Source organism: Myodes glareolus, chromosome X (assembly GCF_982192425.1).
Source record: "Myodes glareolus chromosome X, mMyoGla1.1, whole genome shotgun sequence".
Classification (NCBI taxonomy): domain Eukaryota; kingdom Metazoa; phylum Chordata; class Mammalia; order Rodentia; family Cricetidae; genus Myodes; species Myodes glareolus.
Genome location: NC_142053.1, coordinates 83,573,037 through 83,588,690, shown reverse-complemented (window position 1 = coordinate 83,588,690; position 15,654 = coordinate 83,573,037). Strand labels below are relative to the sequence as shown.

The following is a 15,654-nucleotide window of genomic DNA, read 5'->3' as shown; positions in this document are numbered from 1 at the left end:
CAATTCTGTTTATTTTACTTTAAAAGGCAAACCTTCATTCTTTACTGCTAATAATATTCACTTGTGTGTATATATACCAAATTAACTTTTTTCAACTTCTGTTGAAGGACACCTAGGCTAATTGCTGAGTTATCTATCCTGGTTAGTGCCATAATAAACATAAGTGTAAATGGATAGCCCTTTGGCATTATTTTGTTTCCTTTGGCTATATAGTCATGATTGGGAGAGCTAGATAATATAGTTGATCTAATTTTAGTTTAGCTAGTGTCCATTCTGTTCTCTGTGACAGCCAGACTAATTTCCACAGTGTATAAGACTTCTTTACTCTCCACATCCTTGCCAGTATTTGTTTGTTTGTTTGTATACAGTGACAGTATCAATATAACTTGGATTTGCATTTCCCTGATAGCCAAATATCATGAGCATATGTTTCAAGTTTATTGGTGATTTATAGTTTGAGAAGTATTTATTTCAGTCATTTATCTATTTTAATGGAATTGTGTGTGTTTTTAAGGTTTTGGGGTTCTTTATATATTCTGGATGTTAATCCTCTATCAGATGAAATGTTAAAAGACATTCCATTCTGTCGCTTCCATTCTGTAGCTTATCTTTTTACCTTTAGATTTTTTCCTTTGCTGAAGGTTTTTGACTTTTTGTAATTCATTTTATTGATGTTTACGTTTGTTTTCTGTACCTTTAAAGTTCTATCCAGAAAATTATTGCCCATACCAGTGTCTTGAAACAATTCCCTTGTATTCTACTAGTAGTTTATGGGCTTACATTTAGACTTTTCATCCATTTTGAGTTTATTTTTGTGCAGACTAAAAGATAAGGGTTAAGTATCATCTCTTCACATGTGAACACCCAGGTTTTACACTACCATTTATTTCAAAGGCTGTCCTTTCTCCAATGCATTTTTGGCATCTTTGTTACACATCAATGTGCTGTGGATGCTTAGGTTTATTTCTGGAGTCTGTTTTTTGTTACATTGGTTTGCATGTTTGTCTTGCTTCCAGGGCCATGGTATTTTGACTGCTGTGGCTCTGTAGTGTGTCTTGAAATTAGGTATTGTGATCCCTCCAGCTATTTGTGGAGATTAATATTGATTTGGCTAGCTGAGAATGGTGGCACTTACCTGTAATCCCAACACTATGGAGGCAGTTCAGGGTTAGCCATAGTGAGCTCAAGGTCAAGACTCTGTCTTAGAAACACAAAGAAAATTCACAATGTATCTCAGTGATAGAGTACTTGTCTTGGTTTTGGTCCCTGTTCATCACTACACAAAATTTCTTTGGAGCCTTTTGTTCTTTAATATGAATTTTACAGTTAATTTTTTCTATTTTTGTGAGTAATGTCATTGGTATTTTGATGCAGAATGAGCATTTTGCCTTCCCCCCCTCCCCGAGACAGGGTTTCTCTCTCTCTCAGGACAGAGCCTTTGCTGTCCTGGAGCTTACTCTGTAGACCAGGCTGGCCTCAAACTTGGTGAGCCTTCTGCCTCTGCCTCTTGAGTGCTGGGATTAAAGGTGTGCACCACCACTGCCAAGCACAGTATGGACATTTTAACAATATCTATTCTTCTAACTCACAAACATGGGAACATTTTCTGGTGTGTATCTGTGTGTGTGTGATTCAATTTACTCACCAGACTTTTAAAATTTTTCTCTGTATAGGTGTTTCACTTCCTATATATTTATTTTTGTAGCTATCACAAATTAGATTGTTTGAATAATTTTTAAGTAGATTCATTATTGATACATAAGAAAGATTTTTGTTAGTTTTGAATCTTGCTATTTTACTGAGTTCATTTATTAATTCTAATGGCTTTTTAATGAAATAATAACACTTCAATTATTTTTGTATATAGAATCATATTATTGCCATGGCTTAACTTCTTTAATTTTGTTTGTGGGATCAGAGGTTTGAACTCAGGCCCTCAAGTTTGCACAGCAAGTGTTTTATCCACTGAACCATCTCCTTAGTCATATTTTTTTTAACTTTACTTTTGGTATACATAAAAACAAAATTCACTTAGTCTTATCATTATTGAAACAGGTTCTTACCATGTAGCCCTGGCTGTCCTGGAACTCACTATGTAGACAATGCTGGTTTTGAACACACAGATCCACCTGCCTCTCCTTCCTAAGTGATAGGATGAACTGATCAAAAATATACTTATTAATGTTGATTTTGTATCCAGCAACCTGTTTTGTTCTAGATTCAGTAGTCTGTGTTAGCTTTTATTAGTGCCAGTATGTAGACGATCCACCACGAATATTTTAATTGTTAGAACCAATTGGTTCTTTAAGTACTTATCCGACCTCTCTGTGCATTGACACTTCAACTAAGATGTTTTAAAAATGATACAACATATTTTATCATCTTCTTTCCTCTACCTCCCTACTCACCCAACTTCATGTTCTCTTCTCTCCTTTTCCCCATCAAGTCCAGTTTGTATTGCCTGACTATTGCTTTGTGTGAGTCCTGCCCTAGAGTGTGGTCAGTATGTCAGTTGTTACACCAGAAAAGAAAATTGACTTTCCTACCAGAAACCAAATACCAATAGCTCCTCAGCTAGGGGTTCCCACCTTTCCCCCTCCATGCTGGGATTTTGTCTATCTTGAGCTCACACAGGTCGTGCTCATATTGTCACAAGTGCTGTGAATTCATATGTATATCTACCCTGTTTCATTGATGTCATTCACTACCTTTGACTCTTATCGTCTTTCCATCCTTCATCCTCATCTTCATTCTCATAAATCCCTAAGAGGAGTGTGTGTGATGGAGATGTCCTATTTTTAGGACTGAGCACTACACAGTATCATATTCTCTGCATGTTGACAGTTGTGTCTTGCTGTTAATTGCCATTTACTTCAAGAAAAAGTTTCTCTCATGAGGGTTATAAGATATACTGATGTATGGGTATAGCAATAAATCATTAGGAGTTGTTTTAATGCTATAATTGACTCCCCCTTTTTTGAAATTCCCTTGATTTGTAAATTCTTACTTTCTTAGTTCTTTTTTTAATTCACATGATTCCTTTTCTTTTTGCTGTTCCATTAGGTTAATTATTACACTCAGCATGATCTCCCCAATTAGGAATGAGTACCCACTACCTGCTGTTCATTCTTTCTTAGCACTAGTGTGGAGATGCACCCACTTCCATTCTGTTCCTGCTGTCTCTGCCAAGTTTATAGCATCATCCTGTACATCTGGAAAAGAGCCTCCTGACTGGACCATTAAAAGGCACTCCATTCCAAATACTACAGCTAGACCAAGCTTCTTAAGATGCCACTTTGCGTGTGATACCTGTTCCAGATACAAACTGAAGCATCATGTCCTACATATAGGATGAACTCTAAACACTGCCACTTGGCCTTCCAGACACTTTACTCCCCTCCCAAGCTCTACCCTAGCTCCTCTGCTGTCTTTCATAGCTTCCCTACCCACACTATCCACTCAAGCTATGTGGCCCCCACAACATGCTCAGTTTCTGTGTATGTTCTTCACAGCCTTCTCCTCCTCTTGCACAGAACACAATGTGTGCCTGCCCCTACCCTACCCTCACAATCAGACTGTCTCTAACACAACCTTTCTTTAAAGCCCAGTTTGTCTTGAAGGTTAGACATTGCCTTTTAAAAATGATTTCATAGAGTTTTTGACTTAAAATTCTCTAGTGACAGAGAACTGTAATGTCACTCTCTGGCCCCTGTGTATTTTCAGTCCACATCCATCAACTTATGTTGTCATCTATAACTCATCACTGTCTACATAGTTGTCTTGATTCAGATCTCAGTACCATTACAGCTTAGTGTTCTCTGCTGGGTTTTCTCCCCTTCCCATTGCCTTCAGAAACTTGGTTGCATCAAGTATACGTGCTCCCTGACTGTGTATGTTTATTCTGGTACTGGGAATAGAACTCAGGTTTTTACAGGTGAATATAATTTTATTGTATATATATGTACAGTGTTTCTCCTATTCAGTCTTCACTTGATGAGCATCTAGACTGATTCTACTTCCTTGCTATTGTGAGTAGAGCTGCAATAAACATGGATGTGCAAATATCTCTTGTAGAATATGGAGTCCTTTGAGTACACGCTCAAAAATACCTAGGTCATATTGTAGTTCTGTTTTTAGTTTTTTGAAAAACCTCCATGCTGACTGCCATAGTGGCCATACAAGTTTACATTCCCATTAGCAGTAAATAGGGTTTCCCCTTCAACTACATCCTCTCTAACTTCCACCAACATCTGGCTTTCAAGGACACTTGAGTGTAAATTCTCTTGGTTCCCCCATATACACATAATTTTAAAATAATATCAAAACATTACAAAGCAAAAGTGGGTTTTAGATGTATTTATATTATTTATTTATTTTTGTTTGTTTGAGGCAAGAGTATGCATTACAGCCTGGCCTCAAACTCAGTAGGTAGCCAAGGCTAGCTTTGCACTCTCAATCTTCCTGTTTCCACCTCTCAAGTTATAAGTTCAAATTTATGATACTGAGTAAGTCACTCTAAGAATCTCTGTGTGGCCAGTAAGATTGATTACTCAGTGACTAGAAGTGGTAGGCCTAAAGGTCTGAGTTTGATTCTTGGTTCCCACAAGGTGGCAAGAGAAAAGCAATCAGAGAGCTGCCCTCTGATCTCCACTTGTCTACCAAGGCATGTGTGCCTGAACATAGGCACATGTACACAGAGAAATAAATACTTGCTAAATAGAATATTTATTTTATTTTAAAATCATGTGTATGCTTATATGTCTTTGTGTATTGCACCTGAGTGCAGCTTCCCAGAGAGGCCAGAGGATGGCTTTGGTTCCTCTGACTCTGAAGTAACTAAACCACCAGACTTGGATGCTAGGGACTGAACATAGGTCCTCTATAAGAGCAGAATGTGCTCTAAAGCATTGAACCATCTCTCTAGCCGCCACCCAATCTGTGAATGTAGAGAGGGGGTGAGTACAGATGGGTGTATGTAGACAGAGACTGCACTTTTGTTTCCCTGCTTCCCAAACCCAAATAATCACACAGAAATTATATTAATTATAGCACTGTTTGCCCAATGGCTCAGGCATATTCCTAGCTAGCTCTTAAATCTTAAATTAACCTGTTTCTATTAATCTTTGTATTGCCACAAAACTGTGGCTTACTGGTGATATTCTAGCATCTTTTTCCTTCAGTGGTTACATGGCATCTGCTTGACTCTGCTTTCTTACTCCCTGCATTTAATTTAGTTTTTCTACCTAGCTATATTCCGCCCTACCATAGGCTAAAGTAGGTTCTTTATTAACCAGTTCTAATAAAACATGTTCATAGCATACAAAGGGGAATCCCATATCATGGGTATGTATGTGAAGATTTGTGATGGACTTTGGGTATGTGCTTTGATTACTCTCTCTGTTTGTTTGTTTTGAAATAGAATCTCTCACCTATCTTGAAGCTCATTGATTCAGCTAGCTAACTACCTTATGAACTCTAGGGATCCACTGTCTCCCTAGTGCTAGGGTTACAGGAATGCGTTGCCATCCTCAGCTTTATACATAGATTCTGGGGGCTCCAAACTTAAGTACTCATGATTACCCAGCAATTAGTTTGAAAATTGAACCATTGTTTTACCCACCATAAGAATTTTATAGCTATTTTTATCATTTCAATTTTTATATTAACTTACATATCAAAATTTCCCATTATTTCTGGGCATGGTGGCTTGTGTTTCCAATTCCGACACTCAGGAGATTAAGGCATTGGGGTTGGTACACCTTCAAAGTCAGGTTATGCTTCTTAGTGGGACTTGGTTAAGAGCACCCAAGTTTAGATTTCAGCATCCATCTGCTTGTATCTCCAGCTTCAGGAGCACCTATATCTCTTGGCCTGCTTGCGCATCTGCACTTCCATGGCAGATGCTTCCTTCCATAGACTTACATGCATATCAGTAAAAATAAATTTTTAAAAACACAAACTTTTTTTTCTATGCTAAAAATGCAGTGCGTTTAAGAAGGGAAATGTATGTGAAATATATGAAGAATTTTCAAAACTCTAAAATAAAGCTGGTCATGGTAGCTCACACCTGTGATCCCAGTGCTTGGTACCCTAGCTAGGGGAATTCTAGTGAATTCAAGACAAAGCTTGCCTAGAGTAAGATCCTACCTAAAAACAAACAAAACCCAAGGGGATGTAGATATGTCTCAACTCTTTTGGAGGACCCTGGTTTCGTTCCCAGAACCCATATGGCAGCACATAGCCAACTGTAATTCCAATTCTAGGGGATCCAACACCATTTCCTGGCCTTTACAAGCCTTCGGTGCACATATATGAAGGCAGAAGGAAAAACAAATAAATGTTTTTAAAACCCCTAAAAATTAAAAAATCATAATGCCAATAAAAATGGGCAAAGAAGCAAATACCACATTGAAGACTATATGTAGAAGATAGTAAATAAAGAAAAGATATCACACTCTTAGTCATTGAGGAAATATAAATTAAAACTACAATGAGGTATCACTTAATACTTCTCAGAATAACTAAAAGGAGAATTAATGCCAATACCACATTCTGGAAGGATGTGAAAATTTTGATATGTTATACATTGTTAGTATTAATTTAAAACTCTAGACCCCACTCAGAAAAATAGGTCCATGATTACTCATAACAGTAACCAGGTTGCTGGGCATTGAGTTACAGACATGATTCCATTGCTGAAAGTGATGAGGCAAGAAGATTCTGAAAGTTTGAGGCCAGCCTGGGCTACAAAGTACATCTCTAGCTAATCTGGGTTACCTATTGATACCCCGTCTAGGGTGAAACAAATAAATGTGCTTTTCATATGACTCAGTGTTTGTGTCCCAGTATCAAAATGAAGAGGTTGTTCATGTAAAACACTAGGGGAATGTTGACCGCTCCTGAACAGATGTAGTCAGAAACTAGAAAGAACCTAAATGTCCTTCAACAGGTGGAAACATTAGTGTCATGGAATAATATTTATTGAGATGTACAACATACTGGAGGAGTTACTATGCTACATAAAAATTGATTTCAAATTTTATATGAGGCCATTTTTGACACTTTTATTTTTGGTTTTTCGAGACAGGGTTTCTCTATGACTCTGTAACTAGCTCTTGTAGACCAGGCTGGCCTCAAATTCACAGAGATCTGTCTGCCTCTGCCTCCTGAGTGCTGGGATTAAAGGCGTGCGCCACCACTGTCCGGTTTCTTGACATTTTTTTTACCTAAGTTTTTAGCGGAGTGAAATGTAATTGCATGATATCTCTATTTCTATACAAATACTGTGCACACTATTCTAATTCTGTTTTTACATTTAGTAATATATTTTTGAGATTGCTCCATTCCAGCTTTTATAGACCTTCTGTGTTCATTTTTATATGTGACCATTACCATGTGGCTATTGATAAATTTAGATTTGGTAAACATTTATAGATTTCCTACTGATAATATAGTTGCTAGTAGTAAATATTTTAAGAGCCCACTCACAGTATTAGGAATAACTTAATTTATTAGATTGGTCTAGAAGGTTGAATGAGGAATGATAAGAAATTCAAATCCTAAGTTAGATAGCTAGCATCTTTCATAATTTATAAAATTTGTAAGAATTATAAACTATATCATAGAGAAAGAAATCAGGAAAGAGCACCTTTCACAATAACCTCAAATAATATAAAATATCTTGAAGTAATGAGCCAAACAAGTGAAATGTTTATATGATAAAAACTTTAAGACATTAAAAAAAGAAACTGAAGATAGGAAGATCTCCCATGCTCATGGATCAGTAGGATTAACATAATAAAAATGACTATCCTACCAAAAGCAGTCTTCAGATTCAACACAATCCCCATCAAAATTCCAACACAATTCTCCGATATCTTGGAAGAACAATTTTTAGCGTCACTTGGAAATACAAAAGACCTAGAATAGCTAAAACACTCCTGACTAATGAAAAATTAGGGCCTAATAAAAGATTAGGGCCTTGCTCAACCATCAGTGGAGCTTCTTCCTACATCAGATGATAACAAATACACAGACCCATAGCCAGGCATTCCACAGAGAGGGAGAGACCTTGGAATACTCAACTCTAAATAGGATGTCTTCATCAAATCCCTCCCCTCAAGGCTCAGGGAACCCTGTGGAAGAGGAAGCAAGAGTGTAAGAGCCAGAGGGCTTGGAGGACACCAAGAGAGAAGAAGTCCTCTAAATCAGCACGAAAAAAGCTCATGTGAACTCACAGAGACTGAAGCAGCTTGCACAGGGCCTGCACAAGTCTGTCAGGTCCTCTGCAGTTTAGTGTTTTTATTGGGATTCCTCTGAGTGAACAAGTGGGTCTCTGACTCTTGTGCCTTCTTTTGTGTTCTTTTCCTTCTGTTTGTTATTGTCCAATTCCGATGTTAGTTTTTATTTTATCTTATTGTTATCTTATAACTTAAAAATGTCTAACAGAACACACCCAAAGCTTACCAGAAGCATTAAACCCATTGTAGATACCACACACTCTCCATATTTTTCACATTTCATTGTTATTACCCAAGTGACTGTTATGTAAGGTTCGGTGCATGTGCTTCAAAGACAGCAGAATAAAAAAGTTAACCTTGATTAAATGCTAATGCACTGGTAACATATTAAAGTTTAACATGTAGTACATCAGGGGCATTTCTTTAAACGATTAAAATAACTGAATAGTGGTGATACATAATAGTATGAGTATAATTAATGTCACTGAACCATATTCAGACTTACTTACAGTGGCCCCTACAAAATGCTCCACTTTGAATTTTTATGCTTCAATCTGCTACAAAAGCCATATGTGTTCAATAGAAACTGCATCTTGTATTTAGAATTTTCATCTTTTCTGGTTAACAAGAGCTATGCAGTATAATATTCTCCTTTAGTCTTTGGCAATGCCTGTGAGGCACAGCTCCTATTCAACTGGGAAACAACTGAGATTCTGTAGCTGATATGTCGTTCAGTTAGGATGGTGGATAGGTTGGGTGTGTTAAATTAAATGCCTCTTGAAGGTGTAATATTTTCAACTTATATTAAGTTTAACATGACTTACCTCCTGGTAAACTGAGAAACAACCACTTAAAACAGAAACAAGTTAGCCCTTTTTTAAATCATAATAAAAATAATTATTTAGAAACAAATCCCAAATTACACTGTAGAAATTCTGTAGTATTTGGTTCCAGTAATATTCCTGAGGTCTAGAGACTACAGTTTGAATATCCCTAGCCTACAGGATAAATTCAAACACCTGACCATGACCCACAAAGCCCTTTATTCTCTATCTCTTGCTGTCCTATGATCTCATTGTCCTTCTCCGTCTCATAACTTTCATTGTGTTCCCTGTAGATCATATGTGTGAAAGCTTCTTACAAACATGTGCCTTGGCATACGTCATTTCCTCTGCGTGAAATGCATGTGTACTACTCTTTCTTACCTTCCTCTTCATCAGCATTGTTCTGCTTGTGCTTCATGAGCCAGTTAAAACATCAGTTCTGTTCCTAATGCCTTTGTTTACATTCCCAGGAAACGTTGATCACTCTATCCTATGCAAAACCATTTTAATTGTACACATCTCTTCCTCTAGTATTACACTGTCAGTTTTTGTTTTGTATGTCAACCTCTCCTTTTAGGCTGAAGTTCTCAAAAATCAACTCATTTAATTACTTTTTAAAAAGCGTTTATTTATTTTTATGTACATTGGTGTCTTGCCTATATATATGTATACACACACACACACACACGTCTGTGGGGTGCCAGATCTTCTAGAACTGGAGTTACAGACAGTTGTGAGTGTCATGTGGGTACTGGGAATTGAGCCTAGGTCCTCTGGAGCAATCAAGCAGTGGTCTTAACTGATGAACCATCTCTCCAACCCCTCATTTAATTCTTACAGTAGTCCTATAAAGTAGATATTACTCATCTTTATATATCTGAAAGCTAACTAGCACAGTGCTAGAGATTGTACATATCCACCAAATGTGCAATGAATAAAAGCCTTGGATCTGTGGGGGTGACAATAGGGAGACTCTAGGATGAGTCAGATTTGCTATTGATTGGATGACCTTCTAAAGGTAAGACAATGAAAAGGAACAGTGTTGGAAATAGAGTAGGAGTGCAGCTAAGCAGATTCTGTTCTGTTCAGGTTTTTTTGTGCAGTGTCCTAGTCTAACCAAGATAGTCAGGGAGCACTCACAGCACAGATTTGGACATCAGGAAAAAGGCCCTGTTTGTGGATATAGTTTTCAGGCCCTGATAGTAGTAGATACTTGGAACTCTAGGCATGAGGAGGTTAAACAGAAGGAGTATAGACTAAAAAGACTGTAACATGGTTATAAGGGAATACCAACATTTAATAGAGATACAGAAAGGCTTGCATAATGTAGATAGAGAATGATTGAAAATGGGGGGTGGGTATTGTGGTTTCACGACTCTAAAGAGCAGAATTTCTAGTTAAAATCATCTTCAATGATTTTATTAATTTATGTGCAGATAATTTTAATTTTATTAATCTTGAGACTTAAAATAGCATTCATTTGTATGTATATGCATGTGTATGCCATGACACATGTGTGATCAGAGGACAGTATGTGTCAGTTCTCTCTATCATGTAGGTTTTGGGAATGGAAATCAGGTTGTTAGTCTTGACAGCATGCACCCTTACCCACTGAGCTGTCTTGCCAGTTTGAATTTTCTCTTTTGAAAAAACTCTTATTCATTTCCCTTTATACTTCATAACATTGGCATCTTAAATATCATTCTTTCCTGAATTTTAGAGATGATTTTTATGAAATCTCAGGTACTGACATTTGTCTATATTCCTTAGTCTCCTGCAACCAGATTTCTATCATTCCACTTCTGGAGTCAGTTCTGTGTTAACTTGAAAGCAAAAGCATTCACTTCTGTAATCAGTTGTAGTTCCTTCTGGGTGATGTAATTGTCATCAGAGGAGATACAGAATTTCAGCCTCATATGATTTAACAAATAGCCAGATTATCTAAGGTTTTCTACCCTTTAACAAGAATTACTTGTATATGGCTCTCAACGGATGCCATTTTGTTTTTATCATAGTCTCATGATCTAAGGAAAGGATTGCCACTGTTTTGTTTAGAAAATTTGGAAATTGTTGGTAAGTGACTGAGGCCAAGTTTTAGTTAAGGTCCTCTGTCTCCTAATCAAGCGCTCTTCCCACTTTTTGAATGATTACCTCTTTAAGGTTATTTGCTTGTTTTTGTTGTTGTTTTAGAACCATACACATCTCAGGCTGGCCTTGAACTTAATTTATAGCTAAGGTTTTCAACTCTTCACCTTCCTGCCTCTCTACCCTCTAGTACTGAGATTACAGGTGTTTACCACCATGCGGGTTTATGCAGTCCTGGATTTGGAACCCGGGGCTTCCTACAGTGCATGCTGGACAGGCGCTCTACCAAATGAGCTACATCTCAAGCCCTATGTAACTTTTAAAATCTGTTTTGGTAACAGATTAATCCATTCCTTTTTGACTGGAGAACACAACCATATTATGCTATTACTTAAGTTTTTCGGGGAAATTTCTTCAGCCAATCTACCTGACTTTTATCCATACATAATTTTACTTTCATGTTAACCAGGATTTGTCACCTGTGGTACTGTTGACATTTTGAATTAAATTGCTTTGTGGGGAGCTCTCTTGTACTTTTGTAGGATGCTTAACAGAATTCTTAGCCTCTTCCTATTAGAAACATCTACAACTCTCACCCCAAGTTGTGACAGTAACTATCTCCAGAGATTGTCTGCTGTCCAGTAATAAGCAAAATCGTCTGGTTGAGAACCACTCTATATAAAGCTGCTTCATTTTCCTCCCAGCCAGGCTCTTCCCTACAACAGATGTACCCTTCTTTTGAAAATGTTGTAATGTGCCTCTGTGGTAGCTCTGAAGTTGTATTTCTGTTTTAAATCCAAAAACTTCCCCTTTATTATTTATTTCTTGCCATAATGAATAAGCATGAAGTGGTACTGGATAATATTCTCAACTCTCCTATTGTTTGACTTTTTCAGTCTTGCAGCGTTTTAAAAGAACACATAATTTTATCTGAACAACTTTTTTTTAACCATCCTTGATCACAACATTTTTAAAGATTTATTTATTTGATGTATAAGAGTGTTTTTCCTGCATATATGTATGCGTACCATGTGTATGCCTAGTGCTCAGAGAAACCAGAAGAGAGTGTCAGCTCCCCTGGAACTGGAGTGATAAATATTGTGAGTCACAATATGGGTTCTGGGAATCAGACCCGGGTCCTGCAAGAGCAACAAGTGCTCTAACTGCTCAGCCATCTCTCCAGCCACCTTGACCAGAGCTTTTAAGGCTCTACAAACAATGACGTGTTTTTTGTTTATTGTTTTTTTGCCAAGAATTTACCATTTTAATGTCTTCATTTTTTTTCAAAGCAGGGCTTTTTCTGTGTAATTCTGGCTGTCCTGGATCTCCAAGATCAGCCTGCCTCTGTCTTCCAAGTGCTGAGATTCAAGGAGTACACACTACCACTTCAGTCTCAATTTTAATATCTTATTAACAAAATGAAATAGAAAGCAGAGGGCTAATATGGGGATTAGTTACCTGTACTGCAGGCAGATTTGATACATCTCAGCAGGTCCTTCCTGAGTGAAATAAAGTGCTCTGCAAAGTGCTGCATTTTCCAATTGGCAATAAAAAGAAAACAAAGGGATTGATTGCTTAAGAATACTGTTTTTGATGTAAATGAGGAAAATGTAAATATATATATTGAAAAGAAAGAATTAGTGGGGAAAATTAACTGAAGGTTTGAGAATGGGAAAATAGCTCAAAGCATCTGGGTCTCAGAGGCAATAAAGGGACTAGAAATATGAACAGAGGTAAAGAGCAGAGACTTCATAATAATGGTAGATATTTTTACCAAAACAGGTGGATAAACAAAGGAATAAATAACAGCAAAGCAAAGAGCATAAAGTAGAGAGGACAAAGGTTAGGGAGCCTTTGTGTATAACATTATCTCCATGAAATTTTTGATAAAATCTAGTAATACAGAGTGAGGTAGCTTTGTAGTATTAAAAATGATGAATGTTTAGAATAGCTGCCACATGAGTTAAATTAGCCAAACAAGATCATCAATTAACCACAGGTTCAATTAAGATCAATAGCATGGTTGTAATGGAGTCAACTCATTTGGTTATATTGTTCCTTCAGTACTGCACCCTGCAGAGATACAGGCGCACGCACACACACACCCCTCTATGGTAAGAGGGGCTGGATGGGTAAGACACTTTTCTAATATGTGTGGGAAGAGAGGTCTTATTTTAGTTGGGGAGAGAGAAATTAAGCTATTGGGCTGGAGAGATGGCTCAGAGCATTGACTTTTTTCCCAAAGGTCCTGAGTTCAATTCCCAGTAACCACATGGTGGATCATAACCATCTATAATGAGATCTTGTGCACTCTTTTGGCCTGCAGGTGAACATGCAGACAGAACACTGTATGCATAGCAAATAAAAAAATTTAAGAAATAAAAATAGAGCTATTGTGGAAGTGGCAGGTCATAGGTGCATTGAGTGCTTGAGAACACAAAACTGAAATGATTGGTTGTGGCTTCAGAATAGGCAGTTAATGCCCCCAAGAAGCTAATCTTGAGATGTTAGTTTCAAATTGGTAGTCACAAGAAAGAATAAAATAGGGTCTATGAAAGATGTAGTCAGTGAGGAGTTTGGAGTTTTTCATCATGAACGAGACTTCTGAGAAAGTTGGCTTAGAGGACGGAAGCTATCTTTTGGCTCCAAGTTTCAAGTTTCCGTCTAATGTTTCTTAGTCCTTCACTGAGCCTGTGGTGATGTTAAATGCCATTGTGGGGAGGAATGATTCACCTCATCTCTGGAAAACAGAATCAACAGAATAGGAAGGGACAAGATATACCCTTCATGCGGCTGGAGAGATGGCTCAGTCATTCAGAGCACTGGCTCCTCTCCCAGAGGACCTGAATTCAGTTCCCAGTACCTACATGGTAGCTCACAACTGTCTATAACTCTAGTTCCAGGTAATCTAACACCTTCATACCAAATGTACATAAAATAAAGTTAAATAAAGATATACCCTTCAGAACCATGCTTCCAGGGACCTACCTCCTCCAGCTAGACCCTGCTTCCTAGTAGTGTATTCAACTATGAACTCATCATTGGATTAGTCCATTGATACAGATAGGGCTGTCATGGTTCAATCACCTGTCAGTGGTACTACCAACTGTGGAGGAAACCTTCAACATACAACCTCTGGGGACATTTTATATCTAAACTATAATAGGATTGTGTAAATATATTTGTTTCACGTTATAAGGGAATCCAAAGTATGGCTGAATAAGTATAAAGTTAAGTAGAGCTAACAGTAATGATACAAGTTCTCATAGTTCATCTGTACTACTTTCACAATCTACCTTAGGATAGGTAATCCATAAACAGTAGAAATTATGTTTTTACACCTGATGAATGCCAGGATGATGTCACCATCAGAATTGGTATCTAATGAGGTTTCCTTGTCTGTGCCCTCACATGGCAGAAAAACTAAAAGGTGTTGCTAGATCCGTTCTATCCATGAGAGTAGAGACAGTATTATCACGCCCTTAACCTCTTTTTTTGCATTGTTATGATTATTATTTTTATTTGGAACTGGATCTCTCTATGTAGCCCTGGATATCTTGGAGCTCAGTATATAGACCAGGCTGCCCTAGAATTCACAAAGATCTTCCTGCTTCTGCCATGGTGTGCCAAGATTAAAAGTGTGCATCACTGCCAGGCCATACCTCTTAATAATGTTGCTTCGGAGATCAAATTTCAACATGAATTTTTAAGGAGACAAAAACATTTAAACCAAAGTATTATTTGTCTAACATTTAATTTCCTTTTAGTTATAACATCTCATATAATTCCTTCAACAACCCAACAAAGTAGATAGAGTTGCCTCATTTTACAGAGCATTTTACCTATGATCCTATGACAGTAAAAGAACCAGGATTAGAAATCTAGGTCTGCGTGACACCAAAGCCCATGGACTCAACCAGCATCCTAGAAAGCCTTTGTGCTGTCAGTGGAACAGTGGGAGAAGTCAAATGCTTTAGAGAGACCTCAAAGATTTTGACAGTGTTTGAATTAAGTAGCAAAGCCCAGCTCAGGATGCTGGTGGAGGAGATTGCAATGAATGGAGATCAGCCTATAGAGTGAGGCCCTGTTTTAAAAGAAAAGTAGATAATAAAGTAGAAAAGTAATCTTTACCTTTTTTAAGCAACAAGAAGTATGATATTCCAATGTGGTGCAAAAAGCTTAAGATTGGCTGAAATCTGAAGTGGAATCTCATGCCTACCACTTACTATTTGTATATAGGGAAACCATCTAACATCTGAAATACTTTCCTTACCTGTAAAATGAGAATGGTGATGAAAATGATAAGATTATTAAAGTAGTTGTAAACCTGGTTTCACAGTTTAGTTTAAAGATTGTCATAATGGATACAAAAGGTTACTTTACTATCTATGTATATGTGGTTGTCATAGCAATTGTTTCCTGTCTCCACTTTGTTTCCGTGAGAAACGGTAAGTGAAATGTACTTAATTGTACAAAACCTAACATTTGGACCTTTGCACCCTGAG

General features: G+C 37.4%; 1 protein-coding gene and 1 long non-coding RNA gene across 4 annotated transcripts in view; one reads left to right on the top strand and one right to left on the bottom strand.

Moving 5' to 3' along the window:
• The window catches only part of Kif4a (kinesin family member 4A), a 107,076-nt gene that overhangs the window by 27,150 nt on the left and 64,272 nt on the right, over positions 1 to 15,654 (top strand). The gene's annotated exons all lie outside the window — the stretch shown is intronic.
• LOC146889132 (uncharacterized) overlaps positions 1 to 15,654 on the bottom strand; it is a 53,015-nt gene that overhangs the window by 25,710 nt on the left and 11,651 nt on the right. The gene's annotated exons all lie outside the window — the stretch shown is intronic.